The following is a 26,568-nucleotide window of genomic DNA, read 5'->3' as shown; positions in this document are numbered from 1 at the left end:
CAAAATCTCCAATTATGCAGAACGGAACCACTTTTTAATACGGGACATACATCTTAAAAGTATTTACTCTTATGTAACATCTTCAAAAGCATTCCAAAAAATAAACTAACTTTGTATCTTTCATAATATGACCATCTCAAGAAAAACAGGCACTAATGAAACTTCAAATGTCACTTTTCATTTTGTTAATGAAGATGTTAATACAGTAGCTTCTCCTTATCCACGGCTTCTCTTTCCATAGTTTCCGATACTCACGGTCAACTGCTCTCCAGAAGCAGATGATCTTTCTTCTGACATATTGTCAGAAGGTAGGTAACAGTCTAAGGTGGCATGTCATTCTCCTCACTTCATCCCATCAATTGGCAGTTAATCTTCTCACATCATCACAAGAAAAAAGGTAGGTGCAATACAATAAGATATTTTAGGAGAAAGAGACCACATTCAAATCACTTTTATTACAGTACAATGTTATAATCACTCTAATTTATTATTAGTTATGGTTGTTAATCTCTCACTGTGTCTCATCTATAAATTAAACTTTATCATTGCTATGTGTGTATAGGAAAAAAAAACATAGGTTATATAAGGTTCACTACTATCTGTGATTTCAGGCATCCCCTGGTGATTTTGGAATGTATCCACTGCAGATAAGGGGAATTACTATATATTGAATTTATCAATATCTGAAGTTACCTTTAAATATTAAAATATGAAATTTTTAGGTTGTCTAATCACCAAAGCATAACAGTAAAATTTTATGCAAATTCCTCCACTTTTTAATTTCTTCAATTACCATCTAATACTGAAATCTTCATATATGTTTATTGCCAAAGAGACCACACTTTTGAACTTCAAATCTATATAATTACTGCATAACTAATTCTCCAATTGAATGTCTTACAAATACCTTATAAAAATGTGTCCCCAAAGAGTGCTTCTGTTACCATTGTTCTTTTTTTTAAGTTTTTATTTATTTATTGAGAGACACACAGAGAGAGAGAGAGAGAGAGACAGAGACAGAGACAGAGACACAAGCAAAGGGAGAAGCAGGCTCCATGCAGTGAGCCCAATGTGAGACTCGATCCCGGGACTCCAGGATCACACCCTGAGCTGAAGACAGATGCTCAACAGCTGAGCCACCCAGGCATCCCTGCCACCATTGCTCTCATAATATTTTCAATGAAAACCAATGTTCATAACAGTACAATATTTTTGCTCAGACTTAAAAGCAAAAGATTCTTTATATGATTTCTTTTATATAAACTCTACATACAATTCACATTTAGACTTCCTAAATTTCTCTTGAATCAACCACATTTTTTTTCCTTGTTAACTGCTAACAATGTATCAAGATTGCATCTTTCATTGCCTATGCCAAATAAATATTGTCCTACCAGTCTACACATATCAATTCTCACTTATTGTACTGGGAGTAATTCTCAAAAAATATATAAAACTATAAAACATGTCTTTTAACTTCTTTCTTAAAATACCCCAGAGAGTCCTGTAGTTGCTCTTAGAAGATATTCTAAAATGCTTAAACTACCCTACAGGATTTTAAATGGTTAGCTCTTTGCTCACTTTTACAGCCATACCTACCATTCTTCCATTTTATTATATTTTGGCACCCTTATTTCCCTTCTCTCGGTTCATAATCTTGACATGAAATCAATTTTTTAATCACCTCTTACAAAACTTTTCCTTTAATTATGTCCTAAATTAATGTAAACCTAACACTCTATTTCATATCATTCCAAAGTGCTTCCCTCTAATCTTTTCTATTTATGTCTATGTTTCAAATATTTCTCACATCACTGAAGCCATTTATTTTTTTGGTCTCATGCTTCTATTTTAACATTAATATCATCAGTGACCATATTTTTCTTTTGGTTTAATCATCTTACCTCAAAACATTAATAATGTCTTTCAACTCATTTTCATTTTCAATGTTACAACTGTCATCCGGTTCCCATCATTTTGCTCTTTTAGTCTAATAGCCATGTTCCTATCCTTCTGTCAATCTCTGAACCTCATTGATGTGAGACTTGTTCCCAGATGCTAGAAATAAGATAGTGAACAATACTGGTATGTGTCTCATGACCTTTATATCCAAATGGAGGAGATGAACAAGTGGATTAACAGATAAACAATAATTAATGAACTATTGCATGCCATTGATCAGACTAAACATCATATAATGCAATACATAGAAACCTTATAACATTTCTTATTTTTACAATATGCAAATAGTTTTAGATTACCTTATTGGATCCTTCCCTGGAACATTCTTTAATTTCATTATTACTTTAATTTTGTTTAAGACACAAACAAGAGTCAAAGAGATTACTGATTTTCAAATGTCCTATAGCAGGTGACGTGTTGATGGCAATTATGGATATGGATCTATATTATTTCCGTGGCCTGGAGAAGCATGCTTCCCCACTCCTGGTTAATCACAGTGCCCCTCTGCATCCCTTCTATATAACCTTGAGTCCAGGTAACTCTAAAAATATGGAGCATTTAAGTTGCACTTGATTTATATTCTTAAATATGGTTCACTATTGTTGTGGTGGTTGTTTGTTTGTTTTGATTTTTTGGTGAGTATGCAGGGAGTTCATTTACTGGACTTTCTTTGTATTAGTTATTACCAAGATGAAAGTGATATTTTTTAAATAAATAAAAACATTCCAGTAAAAATATGGTTAAATTTACAGGGAAAATATGATACTACCAAATCAGTAACAAAATGAATGAGATGGTAAAATCATAAGACATTCAATATGATATTTTTGTCCCCTTCAATCTACACTTATGGAGAAACTCTTAGATTCTGGCTAAGTTGCATTACTTATGGAGACAGAATGGTGGGGCAGTTAGGTTAAGCATGGGGTAGGAGACATTGAGCATGTTATTTCTTATAATTGACATTGTATTAGGTTGGATTTCTTCTCACATTTCTGAAATAACTATTCAAAATAATATTCATGCTGTAAAAGGTGCCCTCTATAAACTGGTAAAGACACTATATCTGCATAAAAATCCCTTCTGAAAAAGTTTGTTTTGGTTCACGTATCAAAAGTTAGACCATGGAAGATCAAGAAGATTTGATTTAAGAGTACAAATACAAAGAAAAACATAACATTGTCATATATCTATCTAAGATTTGCATGAACTTTCTCAGATATCACCAACTCAGTTAAAACTATCATTTAGAAGAAAGAATATAAAAAATAATCTGGGCTTTTTAAAACCTGTGTATTTATCTTTGAGATAGATAATAATAGGTAAGGTTTAATAATGAACATAACTTCATTTTGAAATTAGATTTAATTCTTGCCAAATCATTAGACTAATACAAACTTTTATTGTAAAAGTATTCTCTCTAGAATAATCTAAGTTTGAGTGCATTTCTGGTAATCATTCTTAATAATGGTTATAAATCATTTTTTGAATGCTGTTTCTCTGCCAACCACCAAGCTATTTCTCAACAAATTCACCTAGTATCCATATTATTTGGAATTTATTATTATTATTATTATTATTTCCTTTTTTAAGTTAAAGAACATGAAGCTCAAGAAATGAAATTAGCACCCTTAAATTGAATAGCACACAATTTACAAGAAGGCACTTGAAACCAAGACTTTCTATTCTAAAATCTATGTCAAAAGGAATAAGTATTTAATATATTATAAAATCCCACGATATAAATTGTCATTGGTTTTCAGATACTATTTTAAGAAGCATTGAAATTAAAATTAAATTATGAATGATTATGGGATAGATAGGCAAATAAAAAGGGTATTAAGGATTAAACAATAATAATTATTTGAAATGTAAGCATTTCCTTCTAAAGTCACTACACATTTTAATTTATTTGTGTATGTTTAAAGATTTTGACACAAGGGCATTTGAGTGGGTCAGTGGTTGAGCCTTTGGCTAAGGTCATGATCCCAGGGTCCTGGGATCAAGTCACGCACCAGACTCCTTGAGGGGAGACTGCTTCTCCCTCTGCATGTGTCTCTGCCTCTCTCTCTGTTTCTCTCATTAATGAATAAATAAAATCTTATAAAAGAAGATTTTGACACAGATTTTAAAATATGGTATATTATTTTTCTAGAATGCTTTTTTTTAATTAGATATGACAAAAATTCAATCCATGTATTATCATTATGCATATAATTCTTTAGGCTAAAATTAATTCTTGGAGAGCCTTATCCTTAGCACCATGATTTTATGACATTGTATAATCCAGATTTTATATTAATGTTATCAGGATGACTTCTTAAATGTGTAAACCCATTCCCAACTAAAAGAGGGAGAAATTGAGGAACCTCCATACAGTTTTCCAGAGTGGCTGCACCAGTTCACATTCCCACCAACAGTGTAAGAGGGGTCCCTTTTCTCCGCATCCTCTCCAACATTTGTGGTTTCCTGCCTTGTTAATTTTCCCCATTCTCACTGGGGTGAGGTGGTATCTCATTGTGGTTTTGATTTGTATTTCCCTGATGGCAAGTGATGTGGAGCATTTTCTCATGTGCATGTTGGCCAATGTCTATGTCTTCCTCTGTGAGATTTCTCTTCATGTCTTTTGCCCATTTCATGATTGGATTGTTTGTTTCTTTGGTGTTGAGTTTAAGAAGTTCTTTATAGATCTTGGAAACTAGCCCTTTATCTGATAGGTCATTTGCAAATATCTTCTCCCATTCTGTAGGTTGTCTTTGAGTTTTGTTGACTGTATCCTTTGCTGTGCAAAAGCTTCTTATCTTGATGAAGTCCCAATAGTCCATTTGCTTCAACGTGGATGGAACTGGAGGGTTCCAACTGAGTGAAGTAAGTAAGTCAATCGGAGAAGGACAAACATTATATGTTCTCATTCATTTGGGGAATATAAATAATAGTGAAAGGGAATATAAGGGAAGGGAGAAGAAGTGTGTGGGAAAATCAGAAAGGGAGACAGAACATAAAGACTCCTAACTCTGGGAAATGAACTAGGGGTGGTGGAAGGGGAGGAGGGCGGGGGGTGGGGGTGAATGCATGACAGGCACTGAGGGGGCACTTGACGGGATGAGCACTGGGTGTTATTCTGTAAGTTGGCAAATTGAACACCAATAAAAAATAAATTTATTATAAAAAAATAAAATAAAAGAGGGAGAAATTGGTTGGATATTTAAAGAGGTGTTATAATTAGAGGACATACTATTACCTGGAATTCTTAAGTCTGTGTTATTATAATTCAAAATATTCTGCATAAATCATCTTGCTTAGAAATGTTGATGAATGAGAAGTCAGAGTGATTTAAATGCCTGTACAAAGTACATACTTAGTGCTTCTTCACTAAGCATACTTTTATCAATTATTCAATCCTAAGGATTAACTGGAAGCAAAAATGAGTTTAAGACAATTATTTGTAACTACTCCAGTCATATTTTAACTGCAGATTTTAAAGTAATTGCTTCGTATAAGAACGGAAAATCCTGAAAACATATATGTGTAAGAATTATGTTGTTTTCCATGGCAGAACATTCATGTTTAGGTTTTCAAGCAAAAAACATAGTGTGTGAATTTTAATGCAACATGTATTCTGCAAAATATCCTGATAATACTTTCAACATTGACTTTGTCATTAGATTTATCTCAATTTATTGATCATCCTATTTTTCTTGTTTATATTCCTTTTAACAGAACCTCAAATATACAAAACGAGTAGAAATTTAGAACAGTAAAAACATTTATGCACACATACTATTTACATGTGTGGTACAATGTTGCAAATACATACACATTTTCTATGTATTTATTTACATTCATATTAGTGCATATGCCTATGTATATATCTATATATAAATATGCATATATTTGCAACTGATTCTTGTAAGTAGGTGTGTTTTATTTGTATTCTTTTTTTTAAGATTTTATTTATTTATTCATGAGAGACACACAGAAAGAGAGAGAGAAGCAGACACACAGAGGGAGAAGCAGGCTCCTTGCAGGGAGCCTAATGTGGGACTCTATCCTGGACCCCGGGATTGCATCCTGAGCCAAAGACAGATGCTCAACCGCTAAACCACCCAGGCATCCCTGGCATCAGAATCTAGGAACCACTGAAGATTGAGGGTATGTGCTGGCAAATGACCTTGTTTGGTTTGGGACCTTGTAGAGTTGTACTCCAAGAGTAAGGGTTAAATGAAAATAGACTATACTTAGTAGGGACTTCAGTATAGCTTTGAATCAAGTTAGTACCACAAAAAAGGATTAATGTGATTCCAGACATCACATTTCCCAAACTTGACGAAGGAAGATAGCATCTTCCAAAGCCTCCAGATAGTTTTACAAACAGAAAATATTTTATGTATGAAAAAATAGGTATATTAGGATATGAGACATATGAAAATAACCAACAGCAAAAAAACACAATAGACCAGCAAGACATATAATTATGTTAATATGACATATTAACAAAAATATAATTTATAATCCAGTATGTTTAAGAATATTAAATACATGTTAATAACAGTATCAGGACTCTATAAAATATTTATGTCAATTACAAAGTGAATGTAAAAATGAAAAATGCAAAACTTGATTAACATTAATAATTCAGTATATAGATTAGACATTGCTGAAAAGTGAATTCATGAACTAGAAAATAGCCCAGAAGAAATTATATGTATTAAACCATGAAAAGTTATGAAGATAGAAATATTGAAGAGAAAGAAGATCTAACATCTGAAATTGGAGTTCCAGAAAGAGTAAAAAGAATGAGGAAGAACCAACATTTGAAAAAATAATGGCTTAAATTTTCCAAAAAGAGGAATGCCTGGGTGATTCAGTGGTTTAGCATCTGCCTTTGGCTCAGGGCCTGATCCCGGGGTTCTGGGATCAAGTCCCACATTGGGCTCCCTGCATGGAGCCTGCTTCTCCCTCTCCCTGTGTCTCTGCCTCTCTTTCTCTGTGTCTCTCATGGATAAATAAATAAAATCTTTTGAAAAACTTTCCAAAAAGAAATAAACACGTCATGCAAAAATTATGAAGATGAACAAATAAAACCCAGGATAAAATATTTAACAAAATAAAAGTATCATGTAGGCATATCATAGGAAAAGAAGTAAAAGCAAAATATAGAAACAGATTATCCTCTGAGGAGTCTTAACTGAAGGAATGAAAAGGAAAAAAAAATAAATACTCACAGTGTAATAATGTTTTCTGGTATTGAACAGAGATGAATAGATGTTGGGTGGAAAGATGAATACAGGAATAGACCATAGATTATAGAAGATGATGAATGGATAGACAAATGCAGATAAATAGAATAAAATAAGTGTCAATAATATCTCACAGGTGATTGTCAGAGACTGGAGGGATGGGGAGTAGGGAGTTAGTTACTTTTTATAGTTACAGAGTCTCATTTTGGGAAATGAAAAGTCTTGGAGATTAGTGGTAGTGATTGTTACATAACTAAGTGAATATACTTAATTCCACAGAACCAAATACTTTAAATACCTAAAAATAGTCATGTTATTTTTTTATTGTGGTAAAACATACATATTATAAAATTTACCATTTTTACTATTTTAAGTTTATTAAAATAATTTTAAGATACTTAAAAATAATTTTTAGTTATTGGAAGTGACCATTCCAATTTTTGTCTCTATAAATTTCACTATTTCAGAAACCTCATATAAATGGTATCATACAATATTTGTTCTTTTGTGAAGTATAGTGTGTCAGAAAGTAGCATTTTGTCTTCCAAACTAATCCATGCTGTAGTAAGCCTCAAAATGTCCTTCCCTTTTGTAACTGAACAATATCCCATTGTGTATATATTCCACATTTTTTGTTCATTCATTCATTCACTCATTCATTCATCATTGGGCACTTAGATTGCACCTTTTAGCTATTGTGAATAATGCTGCTGAACACATAAAAAATATGTGAGTTCCTGCTTTCACTTCTTAAAATGGTAGTTTATGCTATGTTACTTTACCACAATAAAAAAAAATCTAATGAGCATATTATTTAATAGATTCGACATAATAAATGCATTAACTAATAAAGAATAAAAAATAGCATTAATATTAGCTCTCCAAAGATTACCTATGTATTAAATAATAGATAACTCAGTGTCATTAACTTTTATATTAACTCTATAAAATAATTTTCATATTTCCTTGAAATAATTTCTCATCAGTCCTTTATGAACACTGTTTGTTAACAAAGTCATCTCTATTTCTTAATATAATATTTAGCTAATAAATATATAATCTAAAAAAATGTTCCTGATGGCTCTCACATGTTAAATTTCCCAGATTTAAGATATTAGTTCAATGTAATATCACATCCAATAACATCTATAATGAGTGCTTCAGAGGCAAAATAAATCTCTAGTTTAGGATTCAGATTGAGATATTTTGCACTCTACATTGGTTCAAATGATAGATAAATAAAAAATAATTTCTTATCCAGATTCATATGTTGTCACAATTCTGTTTGTCATTTCTGAAGAGATTCTAGTGGTCTCTAGAAAAATCTTGCTATCATTAAAATAATAATATAAAGAAAATACACTGTTTTACACACAAACTATAACATAAGAACAGTTTTGTAGTTCCTGTTGTGTGGCTGTTCAATTCTACCATCAAGCACTAGCAAAACAAGATAAATGGATTTCTGGCTAGATCCATTTTTATCACTTTTCCCAATTTAATAAGTGTACATTAAGTTATTTAATTTCCCAATCTCTATGTATTTCATATTTTATGAGCTTGCTTATAGATCCTTTATAAGGAAATGCATAAATCACAAGAGCCCAAATTGATTGCATGTATCTGTACAACCAGCACCCAAACCAAGAATAAGAGTATCATACCAAAAGTACTCTGAATATCCATCCCAGTCACCACTTACTCCAAAAGGGTACCCACTCCACTGACTTAACACAAAACTTTATTTTACTTGTCTTTTGAACTTTACCACAAAAAAAGCATGTGGCAGGAAGCCTGGGTGGCTCAGGTTGAACATCTGCCTTTGGCTGAGGGTGTGATTCCGGGGTCCTGGGATGGAGTCCCACATCAGGCTCCCCATGAGGAGTCTGCTTCTCCTTCTGCCTGTGTCTCTGTCTCTTTCTATGTCTCTCATGAATAAATAAGTAAAACCTTCAGGGAAAAAAAAAGCATATGGCTTTTACTTAATGTATCTAATTCTCTTTTTTTTTCAGAGTATATGTTGGGTTTCATCCATGTTGTTACATGTGTATGTAGTTTGTTCATTCTTGTTGTCATGTTAGGAGTTATTAAGAATATATTACTTATATTTAACTTAGTTAAATATATAAATTAAAATATTAAAATTAATTATAAAAATAGAAGCTACCAAGAAGTTTTTTTAAAATAATTATAAAAATTACACTTTCACCAAAGGTGCATGACCATTCCTTTTTTCCACATTCTAACCAATATTCGAATGTTTTTGTCTTTTTAAAAAATTTTAGTCATTCTCACAGTGCTGCATTTTGATTATGACTTGCATTTTCCTGATGAGTAATCATATTGAGTACTGTTTCATATGTTTATTGGATAATTGAATAAATTTTTGTGAAGTGACTATTTTTTTTTCCTATTGAGTTGTCTCTTTTGCTTTTTGTATTCTAGATATGAATTTTTGTTGGATGCACATTTGAGTCTTTCATTCTCTTAATGTCTTTTGATAAAGACATTTCTTAATTTTAGTATAGGCACATTTATTATTCTCTACCTCCGTCCTTCTTAAGAAATCTTTGTCTAGGGCAGCCTGGGTGCCTCAGTGGTTTAGTGCTGCCTTCAGCCCAGGGTGTGATTCTGGAGACACAGGATTGAGTCCCACGTCAGGCTCCTTTCAGGGAGCCTGCTTCTCCCTCTGCCTGTCTCTCTCTCTCTGTCTCTGTGTGTGTGTGTGTGTGTGTGTCTTCCATGGATAAATAAATAAGATCTTTAAAAAACTCTTTGTCGGGGATCCCTGGGTGGCTCAGCGGTTTCGCACCTGCCTTTGGCCCAGGGCGCGATCCTGGAGACCCGGGATTGAATCCCACGTCGGGCTCCCGGTGCATGGAGCCTGCTTCTCCCTCTGCCTGTGTCTCTGCCTCTCTCTCTCTCTCTCTCTGACTATCATAAATAAATAAAAATAAAAAAATAATAATAATCTCATATTTCTCCTATGATTTTTATTGATTTGCCTTTCATACTTAGATATACAGAATATCTGAAAGTGATTTTGCTATCCTACCATTTATTTTTTTTCATTTTTTTTAAAAGATTTTATTTATTTATTCATGAGAGACAAAGAGAGAGAGGCAAAGACACAGGCAGAGGGAGAAGCAGGCTCCATGCAGGGACCCCGATGTGGGACTGAATCCCAGGATCATGACTGAGCTGAAAGCAGACGCTCAACTGCTGAGCCATCCAGGCATCCCTCATTTTTTTCTCTTTTTTTATGGACATTCCATTATTCATAATCATTTTTCAGAGAGAACATCCTTTTTCATTTTCAAGATTTATATCACTTTTATCACAAGTCAGATGACCATACATATGTGGATATCTCTCTGGACACCAAATACTATTCTTTTAGTTGATCTATTTACCTTCAGACAAAATTAGAGTGTTAATTGCTTAAACTTTATAACATGTATTGATATCTGGTACTGCAAGCTTCCAGTGTTGCCTTTCTTTTCAAACAAAATTTAGAATTGGATTACGAATTTATAGACACACACTAATACACATGGGATCTTGATCAAGATTGCACTGAGTCTATAAATCAATGCAAGATAATTGAAATCTTTACAACAGTAGTTTTCCATTGGAGGTATTTGGTCCCCAAAGGATCTTTGTCAATAACTAGAGATCTCTTTGATGGTCAGAACTGGGGTGCACCTAGTGAGATTGAAACCAAGAATACTGCTTAATATCCTGCAGTGAACAATGTGGCACCTCCCAACAAAATAAAATATTCAAAACAAAATATCAATGGTGCCAGGGTTCAGAAACCCTTCTTTATAAGACTGTGTTCCAATCTATGAAAATCACATATTTATATTTGTTTAAAACAATTTTCATTTTCCTAAGCAATGTTGTGTGCTTTTTGTTATTAAACTCTTGCACATCTTTTGCTATATGAATATATATATATTTTTTCGCTAGGAATTAGATGTGTTTTTTAAAGTTCCCCTAAAGTATATTTTATTTCATTTTTTAAAAATTTTTCATTGCCAATATATAGGAAATAAATAGATGGATCTGTATTGATTTGACATCTGTGATCTTGCTAGATTCACTTATTGACTTACTGTTTATTCTAGATAATTTTATACTTTTTCTATTCACAATCATTTTATCAATAACCAGTAATTAATTTATTTCTTGCCTATGAATACTAATGCCTGCTATTCATTATAATTTTCTTACTTTATTTTTTTATTGTCACCAATACACTGCCGGGCATAAGTGGGCTATAATGGCCTTCCTTATCTTGTTCTGATTTTAAGTGGAAATATGTCAATGATTCATTATGAGTAGGATATCTGATCTAGGGTATTTGTTAATATTCTAAGCTCATTAATAAAAGTTTCTTGGGAAAAAAAAAAAAAAGAAAAGAAAAGTTTCTTGAAGGCGGCCTGGGTAGTTCAGCGGTTTAGCTCCGCCTGCAGCCCAGGGCATGATCCTGGAGACCGGGATCAAGTCCTGTGTTGGGCTCCCTGCATGGAGCCTGCTTCTCCTTCTGCCTGTGTCTCTCATGAATAAATAGATAAAATCTTTACAAAATAATTTTGTGTATATATTTTCTTTGTGTTTACTATAACCAGATATGTGTGTGTGTGTGTGTGTATCCAAAATCAACTTCTCCTAGAAGTAAATCATTATTATAAGTTGTAGCTTCCATTGACATGATTACATTTAGTTTTCTTAGTGGATTGAATTGAGAGAGATGACAAATTCTATTTCATCAATATCCTGACTGTCACAACATAGAAAATATATTTCATCTATAATTATTCTCAGATTATCAAAATAGTTTTATTAAGAAAAATGTTTCTATCCTATAGGGTAAGAATAAAATTAGATTACTGTTTCTCATAATTCCTTTTGGGTTTTACATTTACATTTTTTCTAGATCCTTATATATTTATTCTTGTGCCATAAGGAGTTAAAGTATATAACGGGGGACCAGTTTGCCTTGTAAGGCATCTCTTCATTGTTATACTTATTTAAAGATGAAGGTAAAATTTCATGTAACTTCCAGCTTTCGACTTTTCTTGCAGGATTTCAGGGTTCTTGTCTCATAGAGATGAAGAATGAATTTCACAGACACAAAGGAGTGAAGGTAAGTGAAAGTTTATTAAGTGTAAGTGAGAGCAGAAAGGAAAGAAAAAAGGCTTCCTAGAATGAGAGGGGTCTGGAATGGGTTGCCACTGCAGGCTTTTCCTGGCAGTCTTTCGCTGAGAACTGACCCAGAAGCTTGTGGCCTTGAGATTCTTGTGCTGGCTTGGTTTGAGCAAGGACTACTACTATTCATAACATCTTTAATGGCTTACTTCTTTGAAGTTTGGTCATTTTCTGTGATTGCAAAGTAGCTGCCCAAAAAATACACTCCCTAACATCTAGGGCCAAGTGGTCTGCTTTGTTCCCTTATATCTGGTTTTGTCAGCCTCAACATCTCCACACCTGGGATTTCTGTGAGCCTGATCACAGAGCCCCCTGCCTGAACCTAGAGCCTCCTCAGAGGAGTCAGGGCCTCCTCTCTCTCCCTGCCTAGACTTCAAACCTTTCCTTATTCACTTTGAAAATATCCATCCAAAGAGACAAAGGAAATAGTCGGTGTCAGGAGGGACCGTTAACAACATATTTTGTGAATATATTTTTGTCCCAAATTATATAAAAATGTGCAGTATCTTACTCCTCACACAAATGGACCATCTTCTCACATAGAGTGATACCACAGTATTGATTTATTGTTTGTGTTTATAGCAATTTACCTTGATTACTACATGTCTTTCAATGTAGCATGACTTACCTTTCCTGATTTGAAGCGTAAGTTGTAACATTTTTATTGGAGTGGGTATGTCTCATAAAAAAAGAGTGTAGTTTTCGTTTTTGGCATGACCTTGTCATCTGAGAAAGCATTACATTTTAACGACATATAATTTAAAATGCCTTTAGGAGTGAGTTGAATTTACTGAGATATTTTTAAGAGTAATTACTTACTAGAGGTTGTCAGAGCACTTGTAGAGTATCAACCTTCTTCAGGGCAGATATTTGAGACTACTCAAAATGAATTAACGCTTCTACTATTAATGTTTGATAGGAGACCACAGTGAAAAAGATGGATGCTTATATAATTGACATCCTTAACATTTAGAGCTGAATACTTAAATGCCAGAAACATAATTCTGAATAAAATGTCAGGACCTAACTCAATAATATTTAATGATGTAGTAGGGAAGGAATGAACAGAAGTCATCTTATATTATTAATGAAATTATTTAAAATAGGCTTAATTGTCCCCACATATTGTTAAGAAGCTTTTATTCATATTATTGTTTTTAAGAATAATTTGTTTCAAATATTCAACCATATGAGTCTGGAGATGTCAAATATCTTTCTGATTCATATGATTGAAAAATACTTTTATCAAAATGTAAACAGCAATTGCACTTGGTCAGCTAAATATTTTAACTTATTACAATTGGTACAGTATGAAATCCTACTTCATTCTTGAGTTTTTAGTCTTGGTTAATGGATTGATCTTTTGCTAGTTAAATGATATGCTTAATAAAACTAATTTATACTAGTAGGACCTAGTAGGCATATGCAATAAAAATAAAAACAAATAATGCTGAGATAAAATACATTCAAAATTTATTAAGAAAACTAATAATTAATTAGCATAGTTGAAAAATAACTAAATGAATGATAGAAAACTATATTATATACCAATATGGCCCATAATTTTTATGAATAATTCTGTAAAAATTAGGGTCAAGAGTTTTAAGAGTTATTTATTTCATTTTTAATTAATAAATTAAGTGGTGCTGTGGGGGTTTTAATGCAAAATTGCTTTTTGGAGAGTATATATTAAAGAATGCTTTTTGCAAAATCTTTACTTACTATATACTGAGAGCTGTAAGAAATTTAGGGCAGATTTATAGTTCAGCTAGTCATTTTGCTAAGCCTCAAATCCTGTCATTATAATCTTAATTACCTCTATAAGTAGAAAATAGGCTATAGTGTGGTGATCAAATTATATTTAACCATGTCCATCAATGCAGGGAAGGTTCCTGAAGAGGATTCCTGGATAAGGTAATGAATAATGCTCTTGCTTCAGACAGTAAAAGAAATACTTGTCAATATTAAGCATGGAATTCTGGAATTATAATGACAAGTAGTAAGAGATAGTCAAAGAAATCAACTGGTATTGACTAGTTCTAAATATAGTCATCTTTTCTGGATCTATCAAGGCTACAAAACAGTTAACCAATCTTCCTGAAGTCAATGTTCCCTTTCATAGTGTTATTATAAGATATTATATACTAATGACTCTCAAATTGAACTCCAGAGAACCTTTCAGGGGCTTCAGAGGTCAAAAGTAGTGTTATGATAATTCTTTTTCACTCACATTTTCTCTTATGGGAACTGTGGATTTCTTAAAAAGCTAAAAGATGAGTGTAATAGGCACAGAGCCAAGGCAAGACATAGGAATTCAGCTGCTTTCTTTAAGTCAGCTGGAAATTTAGGAAATTTTATTTAAGAAATTTGCTGAAATGTAAAACAATGTCACTCTTTTCATTTTTTTTTTTTTTTTTGCTTTGGAAAGTATAATTATTTCAATAAACTGCTATTTATGCAATGAGTTCATTAGTATTTTAAGGGGAATAATAATTTTTCAGTTAACTCCTAATACAAACTTTAACAGATCTAACATATGAATAAAAATTATTTGGACTATTAGAGTGCCTGGGTGTCTCAGTCGGTTCAGTGTCCAGCTCTTGGTTTTGGCTCAGGTTGTGATCTCAGAGGTTGTGAGATGGAGCCCTGCATTGGACTCTGGGCTTGGCGAGGAATCTGCTTAAGTTTCTCTCCCTCTGCTCTGCCCCCACACCAGCACATGAGTTTTCTCTCTCTCTCAAATACATAATCTTTTTTTTTAAATAATTCTTTGGACCCTCAATATCTTCTAAGATTGTAAGGAGTTCCCAAGATCAAATAGTTTGGAAAAAAAAAAAAAAAAGGATCAAATAGTTTGGGAATGACCTTTGTATAGAATCTTTAATGATTGAGTTATTATTATTATTATTAGTTGTTATTATTTGAAGTATCTTCTCACTCTTGCACCACTAGAGAGCCAGCGTTTTATTAATTAATTAATTAATTAATGTTAATTATTTTAGGATGTACAAATGCTTCTCTATTATAGGATAACTAGACTTTCCAAGTCATTTACATTTCTAGGAAAAGACTATACTGCAAATGGCCACTCTGGTTCCTGGGAAATTCTGTATTTTTATCCCTATTAGTTATCATTATTTAATTACACAAGAAAGCTATTCAAGTATAATACTTATAGATAGCTATTCCATTAAAACATTTCCCAATGTTTACACAATATCAATCAGGATATTATATTTATTTTCTTCTCCGTGAGCAAATCTGGAGGAAGGGGAATGCTGTTTCCTCATTGTATCTCCAATGCATAGTACATTTTCTGAAGTAAAGTAGATGTAGAGGCTGCGTTTAGGCAAACAGATTTGAGCAATGGAATGTGGAAAGGGCTCACAGAGCCCAGCTGACTGAATACAACAGACAGGTCCATCAGGGGACCCACCTCAAAATGTCCCTAGCGGTAACTGTCCAAAGGGCTATTTAGAATTAGGCACAGTTGCCAAAAAAAAGGGAGATTCAACACATTATCATACCTCTTCAACTTCCCCCTTAAAAGCAGCCCCCTCCCACTGCCTTATTGCAGATAGCCTCTCCTTCGCTGTCATGCTCACAGCTCCCTTGCTGTATATTTAATAAACTTTTCTCTCCTTTGTCCTTCAAGTGAATTCTTTCACCTCCTACGCTACAGGCTTCCAGCTGATCAGTCACCACATATTTGGGGTCCCCCTATCTGATCAAGAGATACACCATTTGGACACCACAGTAGATCCTCAAGTATTGGATAAATTAATGGCACCTGTGGCAGAAATGCATGCATTATTTACTATTAATCTTTAATCATCTTGAATTTGTTAACCTGATTTACCAGATTTACACTACTGCCCTCTTCTTTTAGAAAACATACCTGTCCATTTCCCTTATTGTTTCAATGTATGAACCACACATATGCAGAAATTATCTTTCAAGGTTTTAAAGGAGTTTTTCAAATCACTTTTGAAATGAGTCTTTGCTTCCTTACTGCCAACAAAGGCGTGATATTCAAAGCCTTTTATTATCCAATGAAATTTAACTCTCAGAAATATAATTTTCCAGTGTCCTTTGAGTCATATCATGTTCCTTTGCACTAGGAAGATTAATATTCTCCCAAACATATCAATAACTCTGACAATTCATATTTTTCACACAAAATAGTAATAAAATAGAGTTACTATTCCAAACATTTTAGTTGTATCTAATTTGCTCAAGTTAAATTTCTTAATATACAGTTTGTTTTATGATCCTTTTTATTACAGTAACACTATTTCCCAGTATCACTTAATAGCTATTAAGAGATAGCACTTAATTTAAACTGACTTTACCTTTTCTGTTGGATCTAAATGAATATGCATTCATGAATTTTATGATAATATGGCTTAATGAAATGTTATTATATAATTCTTTGCATAATGTCCTTTTATCTCCTCTCCTCTGAGCTGTGTATTTTAACTGTTCTTTGAATTTATAATAAAACAGATCAAGAATGACAAAGTAATGTGTTAATCTCATTTATTTAAAGGATAAATAATTTAATGATCCATATCCGCTCATCAAATGTCTAGTGATCATATGACTTCCAAACTTTCCAAAATATTAAAAGCTGGTACAGTCCATATATATTTTTTTCATTAAGATACCTATCTGAAGAGAAAATGAAGTTCATTACAGTTGCACTAACTTTATTGAATGGCAATTTAAACAACTGAAATTTTGCTATACAATGTCAAAGGGATATTATGCACTTTGAAACTTCAACTTAAATTCCATCAAGTCAAATTTGTTGTAGTTTAATTGACATATTGAATTGGCCTTTATTTCCTTATCTACTATCTGTAGTTAGGAATATTCAGAATATTGACATCAAGATCCTGCTGATGTATTGGTATATGAAGTTATGAAACGGAATATAGAGAAGTTTCTAAGCTTGGAAAAAAAATGGAGAAAAATCCAACGATTTTACTAATGATTTAGGAAGAAAGTTTATCTTGAGACTCTGTCCAACAGAGAAAGAAATAGCAGAGCTTCTTAGCAACATCCTTAGTGGTAACAATTTGGCACTTGAAGCATTAGCTAAGGTTGTTCATCAGGGTGTCGCCTTTACTGACCCAAATCTGGATTCCGTAGAGTTCAACACTCTATAGGACATTTTAGAAATTTGGGTATAAAAGTTCCTGCTGACATTAAATCCATTCAAAGAATCTTCCCCTGTGGACATCAGTGTGTCACCATTTTAACTGGTATCTATGACATTCAGATAGCAGTGCCCCTGATAGAAGTTATCAACTAACCTTTTGCACACAAGACTTAAACACTCTCAGTTGGAGAGGACAGTGCTACTGGGACTCTTCTTACATGGGGACCAATATCCATTCATTTCAGCCCCTATCTCTAAAAGGAAAAGCAATGCAACACAGAACCAACTGATTGAAAACACCAGTTCTGAGGTGGAATTCCTCTACTGGTTTTCCATTTGTACTTGTAACAAAATAGTACAAGTGAAAAGAAAACCTATCAAAGTCAAATCTTCAGAGATATGTGGATATAATATATTCTAAGTTGTCCAGTCTGCTTGCAAGAATCTTTGTGTTATCCAAGGACTTCTGGACATATCTATCTTACCAGAAGATACCGCATTCCAGTGGGACTCTTGCACTGCTCATGCTACACTCAGGGCCATGGGTAGGACAATGAGAGATTTAAAAGAATGCTTGCAAAAATATCCAGAAATGAGCTTGACTTGCCACAGTTGGTGCACCACAGGTAAAGCAAAGGCACTGCTGAAGTTAATTGGTGTGCCAACAAGGAAGGATTAATTGCATACAGATTAAGGAAATGGGTGGAGTCGTTTCTGAACCTCCCCATCAAAAAATCCAGCATGAGCAGATCCATACACACAGATAAACCATGTTTTCATGTACTTAGAAACCAAAGCATGAAACTATTTCCTACATTTCTATGTTTTAAAGATAGCCCTGTCTTGGGGAAACCTAGAGAGGTCAGAGGAGCCCTGGGGTTTGGGAGGGTGGGGCAGGACCAAACTGTTGCAACCACAGCTGGTGGAGCAAAGCCAGGAGGTGCTAACAAACTTGGCATGTCCTCCAAATGGGAGAGGTGAGGGCTATCAGTAATTAGAAGCTCCTCAGAGCAACTTAAATTCTAGTGTCCCAGGGAAGCTGCAGCTAAGGGGAGCACAGTGAGCATGCTGCAGCCCTGGGGCGAGCATGGCCACGAGGAACAGGGGGATCAATGCAGTTGGGCCCATAAGGTTTTTTCTCTGTCAATTTTCCCCTTTTTCATTCCTGCTGAGCCTCCAACCCCCAGGTCTGATTGAATTCCTAGAAAGGCCTACTGCCTGCTGCCTGCGGGAAGCCTACCAACCCTCCTGGAGTTGGGGCATTGGTGAATGGGAAAAACAACATTCCAGGAGGCAAGCTGGACAGGGGTCAGCTTGCTTCAAATTATCATTCTCATTATTTTCTGACCTAGGTCCTTTGATCTGTAAGAGGCCTGATTACCTTTCTTTGAGATTTGCAGACCACTGGCCTTGAGGAGTGAAGGACCAGAACTTTTTCAGGCCACATAAAACAGCAAGCCTGAGGCCACCTTTGCCCTCTGATTAGCCTAGCAATTTTTAGCAAAATGCTTTTCTTCCTTTCTTTTTTTTTCTAGGTCACGCAAATGATTCTACTGATCCCCCATTGTGTATCTGTAGAACTTGCCCACCCTTGCAGAAAGAACAGAGAACCCCTGCACATAATGAAACACACCAGATGCCCTGGCACAAGCCCTTAGCACTGAGATAATGTTTATGGCTTGCACCATCGAGTCTGCATATGATCAAGAAATTGTGGGATCCCTGGGTGGCACAGCGGTTTGGCGCCTGCCTTTGGCCCAGGGCGCGGTCCTGGAGACCCGGGATCGAATCCCACGTCGGGCTCCGGGTGCATGGAGCCTGCTTCTCCCTCTGCCTGTGTCTCTGCCTCTCTCTCTCTCTCACTGTGTGCTTATCATAAAAAAAAAAAAAAAAAATTCTGCAGGCCACTGCACTCCCTTTGCTGATTTACTACTCTAATCCCCTTTAAAAACCCCTGCACCATTCAGAAATCTCAGAGTTGGCTTTTGGACAGAGTCCACCTTCTCCTCAGGTTGCCAGCCTCCTGAACAAAGCTCAAATTCCTTCTAATCAAAAACCCATTTCTTGAGTAATGGTCTTTCATGCGAAGGGCAGCCTGTATCAGTAACATTGCCACCCGACTTCCCTCTCTTTCTTCCCAGGCACAGGAGACAGACACCAGGTAGAGAAACCCCATTCTCAGAGCATGGGACACATCTAGAGCAGATAGAGGTTCTAATAGTTAAAAGAAGCCTGTAGGATTGGATGATCCTCCCCAAATTTGAGACTTCCCACCAGTGACTTAGGTGGTCCAATGTCCAGGAGGTCTGTGTGCTACAGAATGCTCTTAGCCAGCCCTGGATGATATGCTCTAAGGAACTGTCATCTAAGATCATGAAAAGGAGCAGATCCTGCTGGTGCTGGAGCTGGAGCCCTCCTACCTGAGGAAGTCAAAACCAGGCTGCCAGAACAATGTCTATAGATCAGAGCAGAAGCTATAGATGTCCTGAGGACATTGTAAACAATCTGATAAGACAAGGGCAACGGATGAAAAGAAAATTAAGTTTTGGGGGGCACCTGGGTAGCTCAGTGGTTGAGCATCTGCCTTTGGTTTGGGTCATGATTCTGAGGTCTGGAGACCAAGTCCCACATCAGGCTCCCGGCAAGGAACCTGCTTCTCCTTCTGCCTATGTCTCTGCCTCTTTCTTGGTGTCTCTCATGAATAATAAATAAAATCTAAAAAAAGAAGAAAATTAAGTTTTTTTAAGTGGGAGTGGCTAAGATTCAGAAGTGTGGATACATTGCCTTTGATACCCAACTTGAAGGACCATTTTGCTGTCCCAAGGAACTCCACTGAGGTTTACACTTGCCAGTTTCAGAGAATTATCTATTTCCCTCTAATGGGTTTTTGATCCTGTGTTTCTGAGATACTTGGTTTTTCATTCTTCCTACTTTATTCATTTTCTAATGAATGTAATTTTTTAAATTCTTGTGTTTGACTCTCAAATACCACCTTTCTCATAATATACTCAGTAAATAGTTACTGAATGTCAGATTAAATGACTTGGACAAGGGGGTTCCTGTGATCTCTGCTTTAAGATTATTAAAAAAATCCTACAGAATAACTATTTTTTAGATGTTTAAATTATACAACTAATGCATACATTTTCTTTTCAAATTAGAATGCTAATTTGAGAATGAATTTGAGTCTGTGTATGGACCAACTAGGAAAAAGAGTTTTTATCACTTACTGATGTTTGCCATGAGTGTTTTTGGTGTGAGTGTGAATGTGTCTTTATGTTTGCCTATGTATTGATTGGCAGACATACAGTTTTATGTTTCCTTAAGGGACTTATGTCTTCTAGACTGCCTTTTCCCTGAGATGAACTTATTTCCTTACTGAAAATGTTGAGGCTAAGTCACAATTTTATTCATATGGAATTTCAAGGAGCCCCAAATAGTCAAACAATCTTGAAAAAGAAGACTCACACTTCCCAATTATAAGCTACATTCCTCAAAACATGTGATACTGATATAAGGATTAACACATAGATCAGTGGAATAGAACTGAGAGTCCAGAATAATGCCAGACCAACTAGCAACTAATTTTCAACAAGGATATCAGAACCATTAAAGGGAAGGGAGGGAGGAATGGACTTTTCAACAAAAGGTGTTGGGACAACTGGATATCCACATGCAACATCATGAAGTTGGACCTTTATATCCTATACATACAAAAATTAACTCAAAATCAATCAAATATCTAAATGTAAAGCTAAAACTATAAAACTCTTAGAAGAAAACCCAGGTATAAATCCTCACAGGCAAAGATTATGCAATGGTTTCCTAATATAATATCAAAATCATAAGCAACAGAAGAAAAAAATGATAAATTGAATCTCATCAAAATAGAAAATGTACATCAAAGGATGCTATCATCCTTTGATAAAGTGAAAGACAGCCCACTGAATGGAAGAAAATATTTGGAAATTATATATCATTTAAGAATCTAGTATCCAGAATATATAAAGAACTCAATAATAAGCTACAAACAGTCCAATTAAAAATGAGCAAAGAAAACGGATAAAGGATTTCAATCGTAAACATTTCTCCAAAGAAGATATGCAAGTAACCAAAAAGCACATGAAAATATAATCAAAATCTTTAGTTATTAGGGAAATGGAAATCAAAACCACAATAGATACCATTTTACTCCACTCGTATGGCTAAAATTAAAAAATAAAATCTAACAAACAAACAAAAAACAGAAAACACCAAGTATTAACAAGGATGTGAGTAAATTGGAACCCATTTATATATTGCTTCTGGGAATATACAATAGTACAGCCACTATGGGAAACAGTTTGGCAATTCCTTAAGAAGTCAACTAAAGAGTTACCATATACCCTAGCAATTCAACTCCTAAGTATTACTCAAGAGAATTAAACACATACATTCACACAAAAACTAACACAGAAATATTCATAGCACCATTACTCATAATAGCCAACAAACAGAAACAATCTAAATGCCTTTCAACTGAAAAATGAATAAACAAAATGTGATAAGCCATACAAATGAAATAATATTAAAGCATAAAAAGGAATGAAGTACTGGTACATGGTGCAACAGGAATAAACTTCAAGAACATCATGCTGAATGGAATAAGTCACTCCAAAGACCATTTATAGGAAAAGTCCAGACTAGGAAAATCTACAGAGACAGAACATACATTAGTGGTTGCTTATGTTTTGGTGACATGAGATTTGGGGGGGAAAAAAAAAACTAAGTGTTTTAGAGTTTCTTTTCAAGTTGACAAAAAAATATCCTAATATTGTGTCAAATGATGCACAACTCTGTGACTATGTAAAAGCCATTGAACTGCATTCTTTAAATAGATAATTTATATGGAATGTGAAAGATATTTCAAAAAGCTGTTTAAAAAAGGACACTATCAAGGAGTAATTCTGAATGATGACATTTGCTTTTTTTCCATCCTTGGTCACTTGGCTGAGATCTGGTAATAGTAGATAAGGGATTCTTTATGAGACACTTATCTAGTAGAAAAAAAAATATTAATCTCCTAGTTGTTGCCAAGTGTTTCCTGGGGAACCACATAGCCTCTTTAGGCATGAGGCTCCCTAATTTACACCAAGATAATTTGGGGTTTGGAAGGAGAAAACAAAACTAGGTAACTAACCTTTGTCGAGTATTTGAGGGCAAAGAAAAACTCAGTAGAGAGAGGTTTCTGAAGAAGAGTAGGATGCTAGAACAATCTTGAGTAGAAATGATGGACAAAGTTGATAGAAGTCTGATATTTAGCTTCCATTTATCTGCTAAATCACACTATGATGTAAACCTCTTACCCCTGACTCAGCAATAACACTCTACTGTCTTTTCTGTTTGATATTGAGAGGTATGAGTTTAAAAAGTAGGGACTTAAATAAATAAATAAATAAATAAATAAATAAATAAATAAAAAGTAGGGACTTGCCCCACATATGAGTTGCTATTGTGTTGGAGACAATGGGGCAGTGGCTGTGCATCAAATGGAGAATGAGAATTGAACAGAAATCAGAGCTACCAATAGCCCAGGAGACATAAGACTGATTCACAGTCATCTTCTTAAAGGGCGTTTCTAGGTGTTTCAATAAAATGAATCTGTATATTAAAGAATATTGTGTTATATATGCAATGGAAAGCCAGTCTAAGTATGAAATATGCTGCAGGGATGGGGCATCCGTTGATTATAAGACCTCAAAGTTGGGGACAGGAGAAAACGTGGAACAGAAGAGACAATCACTATGATTGGAAGGAGGATTGCATTCAACAATAAGAATGCCAACAGCAGTAGTATTGTATAGGACAAGGGAGAGACACAATATTATGGAGGCTTCTGCTGGCTGAGCTTGGAACCAAGCCTGTGAAAATCATGACATCATGTTATGTCACATCATGACATCATCACTGACATCAAAGGATTCTGGTGAGACAGCACAAGCAGGAGTTCTCCAAGCAAATGCTTTAGATAGCATGGCCCTCCATGGTCCTTAGAGATGCTTCAGTAGCCTCTAATTTATCAGGGAAGAAAAATCCCCAGTAACTAGATGATTGCAAGAAGATCCAATCATAGAGTTTCCTTCAGAGGCGAGACAGGTGTCTTCCTAACTCGCAAAGTAGAGAATTAAGCAGAAGTTGAGACTTGATCTAAATGAGGAGAGACCAAAATGAAAGAGTAGGAGATACAACTGACTGAGCATTCTGGTTCTAGTTCATTGGAAGGAGTCATCAAACTCATGAGGATGGGAGCTGGGAGAGGAGTTGAGAACAGTGCTCAGGGCATGTCTTGTCCAGAATCTTGTTTCTTATTTTGTATCATGTGAGAATTGTAGAAGGACCTGCTATCAGGTCCCTGGGGGTCGTCAGGACAGGGACATCAGGAGTAGGAAGAGAGACATCAGTGTCCTTCTCACCTGCTTCTCAGAAGTGCTCTTTTGTTTCCACCACTGGGAAGTTAATGGTCAATCCCTTGTGTCTTTTCTGAAGTTGGGGAGTAATTAGAAAGAAAGATTCATGTTTCCAGAACCTCCACCATCTCCCCAGGCCCAAGAGCACAAGTTCAAAAAGAGTGAACAAGAGACAAAGCCCTACTGACCCTAATATGATCTTTAGGAAGATGATAAGAAAGAAAAAAATATAGTTTCATCATATTGATAATCAAAATTAACCTTCCTCTATTAAGGAGCATTTTTTCATTACGTGTTCATAATAATGTTAATGTCAATGATTGAATGACATGCAGCAATTAAATAGATGTGTGGAATTCTCTTTTATTGATATATAATTGACACATAACATTATTTTTTACATACTGTTTATTTATATATATTGAATAATCACCAAAATAAGTCTAGTTAACATCTGTCACCATACATAGTTACAAATTCTTTTTTCTTGTGATGAGAACTTTAAGATCTACTTTCTTAGCAACTTTCAAATAGATAATACAGTATTATTAACTATAGTCACCAGGCTTTACATTAAATCTCCAGAACTTAGTTATTTTATAATTAGAGTTTTGCATCTCTTGACTTCCTTTGGCCATTTGTGAAGGTTCAGCCTTGTGTAAAAGTCTTTGGGGAAAAAAAGGCTTTCTTTCCCTCCAAATCAAGTCCACTTTATTTGAAATTTTTCACATGCCACAAGTTTATATGAAAATAACTGTTTAGGGCAGCCCGAGTGGCTCAGCGGTTTAGCGCCACCTTCGGCCCAGGGCCTGATCCTGGAGACCCGGGATGGAGTCCCACGTCAGGCTCCCTGCATGGAGCCTGCTTCTCCCTCTGCCTGTGTCTCTGCCTCTCTCTCTCTTTCTCTCTCTCTCTCTGTGCCTCTTGTGAATAAATAAATAAAATCTTTAAAAAAAATAGCTGTTTAAACTGGAATTTAAACATGGAATTTAGGAGTGGACATCATAGTAAAATGCCAGACACCAGCAGTTCAACCAGACAGATGAGGAGATCTGTAGTGGAAAGTCAGGTGATGCATATTTGGTCATTTAGCACTTGGTCACAACACACTGTGGTCTGCTGGCCTCCTCCATCCCTACCATCTCCCCTCTCCTCTTAAAAATATGCTGAACTCAATTGTTTCCCAATAAAGTTGCATTAGGAATGGCAATGGTAGGAGGAACAGGAATGTTGGGACTGGAAACACTGCAGGGTGTCATGTGCCCCACCCATACCCACGCATGCACAAACAGATGCCCACACATGTGTGCTTATCCGTGATCAACTCTTATAGACACTCCTGCACATGTGCCCCCCACCCCCACAGTGAGAACAGCAATGCAGGCCTCTAGCTCCCACCCTATTAGGGTTTGTTGGAAAGATATTCCCTGGCAGATTTATTCCAGCAGCAGCTTCTGCTTCAGACTTGGAGTTCTGGGCTGGGGGCCTCAGTTCCAAGCAAGACTTTACAATGTGGTCAAGCAGCCCTGGGTCATCCTTCAATCCTCAGGTATGGCTGACCCTAGAGTGATGCAGCCAATACCCTGGTCCTATGTGAATACAAAACCCCACACTTAGTGTTTTTGGAAGAGCTTTAGAAGGTAATTTAGATGACATTTAGACAACTTTGGCCTTTTCCTTTTGTTTTAGTTTTAATTTATGTTGGTATTTGTTCACCACATCAAGCAGATCTATATGTACTAAGCTAGGGCTGGCATTTTATAGATACTGAGGTTGATATATTATTTGAAGTATAATTTTAAATTCTGGAGATAAATGAAATCATATTTTCAATTCCCCAAAATGGCGATATGGACCATGGAAAGAAGGGATTTCAGGTTAAAGTACCATGGGAAAACACTGAAGGTACATTTATTTCCCCTTGGAAACTCACAGTGAGACTAGCATTTAAAGACTATCAGAAAGCCTATGACCAAAAACCTTGCTACATGGCATAGCTAAATATTGCTTATATTATTTTACCCAGGGAATACTTTCTCTGGAAAATGCTGAAAAGTATCCTACGAAAATATCTAATGAGACACTTAGTTTTTTTCAGAAACAGAAAATAGCTTTTTTAATTTAATCCTTGAAGTTGGATTTCTTAGCCAAGATGAGCTAAATGAATGGAAAATAAAATATATTTTTAATAAGCTAAGATCTTACAAGAATTCTCTAATATTTTATAAATATTACAAATATACAATAAAGATCTAAAAATATATTTCTTCATTTCTCTCCTTGAATGACTGACTCAGACCGACTCATTACATTTCTTGTAGTATTGCAAAATAATTGCATAATTTTACATAAAATATTTCATCATCAATATTTTGTCATGTGAATATAAGCCATTTCAAAATAAAGAAAATGCTGGTCATTCATTTATTCCATTATTCATGAATTATTTTACAGTGCCTGCTCTCTGCCAGAAACTCTTAGAGTTACCGTGATTATAGGAGGGACAGCGGATTAATTTTTACTGAAAGGAGATATAATTTAC

The 26,568-nt window shown here is 35.0% G+C and overlaps 1 long non-coding RNA gene and 1 pseudogene across 1 annotated transcript in view; one reads left to right on the top strand and one right to left on the bottom strand.

Annotated features, from left to right (window-relative positions):
• Positions 1-255: 255 nt before the first annotated feature.
• The window catches only part of LOC144282969 (uncharacterized), a 74,016-nt gene continuing 47,703 nt past the window's right edge, over positions 256-26,568 (bottom strand). Inside the window, exon 3 of the long non-coding RNA XR_013351378.1 lies at positions 256-371. This is a non-coding gene — a long non-coding RNA (uncharacterized LOC144282969). The remainder of the gene's footprint in view (positions 372-26,568) is intronic.
• On the top strand, positions 2,383-18,561 carry LOC144283807 (inositol polyphosphate 1-phosphatase pseudogene; annotated as a pseudogene).

The sequence above is a fragment of the Canis aureus genome, chromosome 14, assembly GCF_053574225.1.
Source record: "Canis aureus isolate CA01 chromosome 14, VMU_Caureus_v.1.0, whole genome shotgun sequence".
Classification (NCBI taxonomy): Eukaryota; Metazoa; Chordata; class Mammalia; order Carnivora; family Canidae; genus Canis; species Canis aureus.
This window is presented reverse-complemented; position numbering and strand designations above follow the sequence as displayed.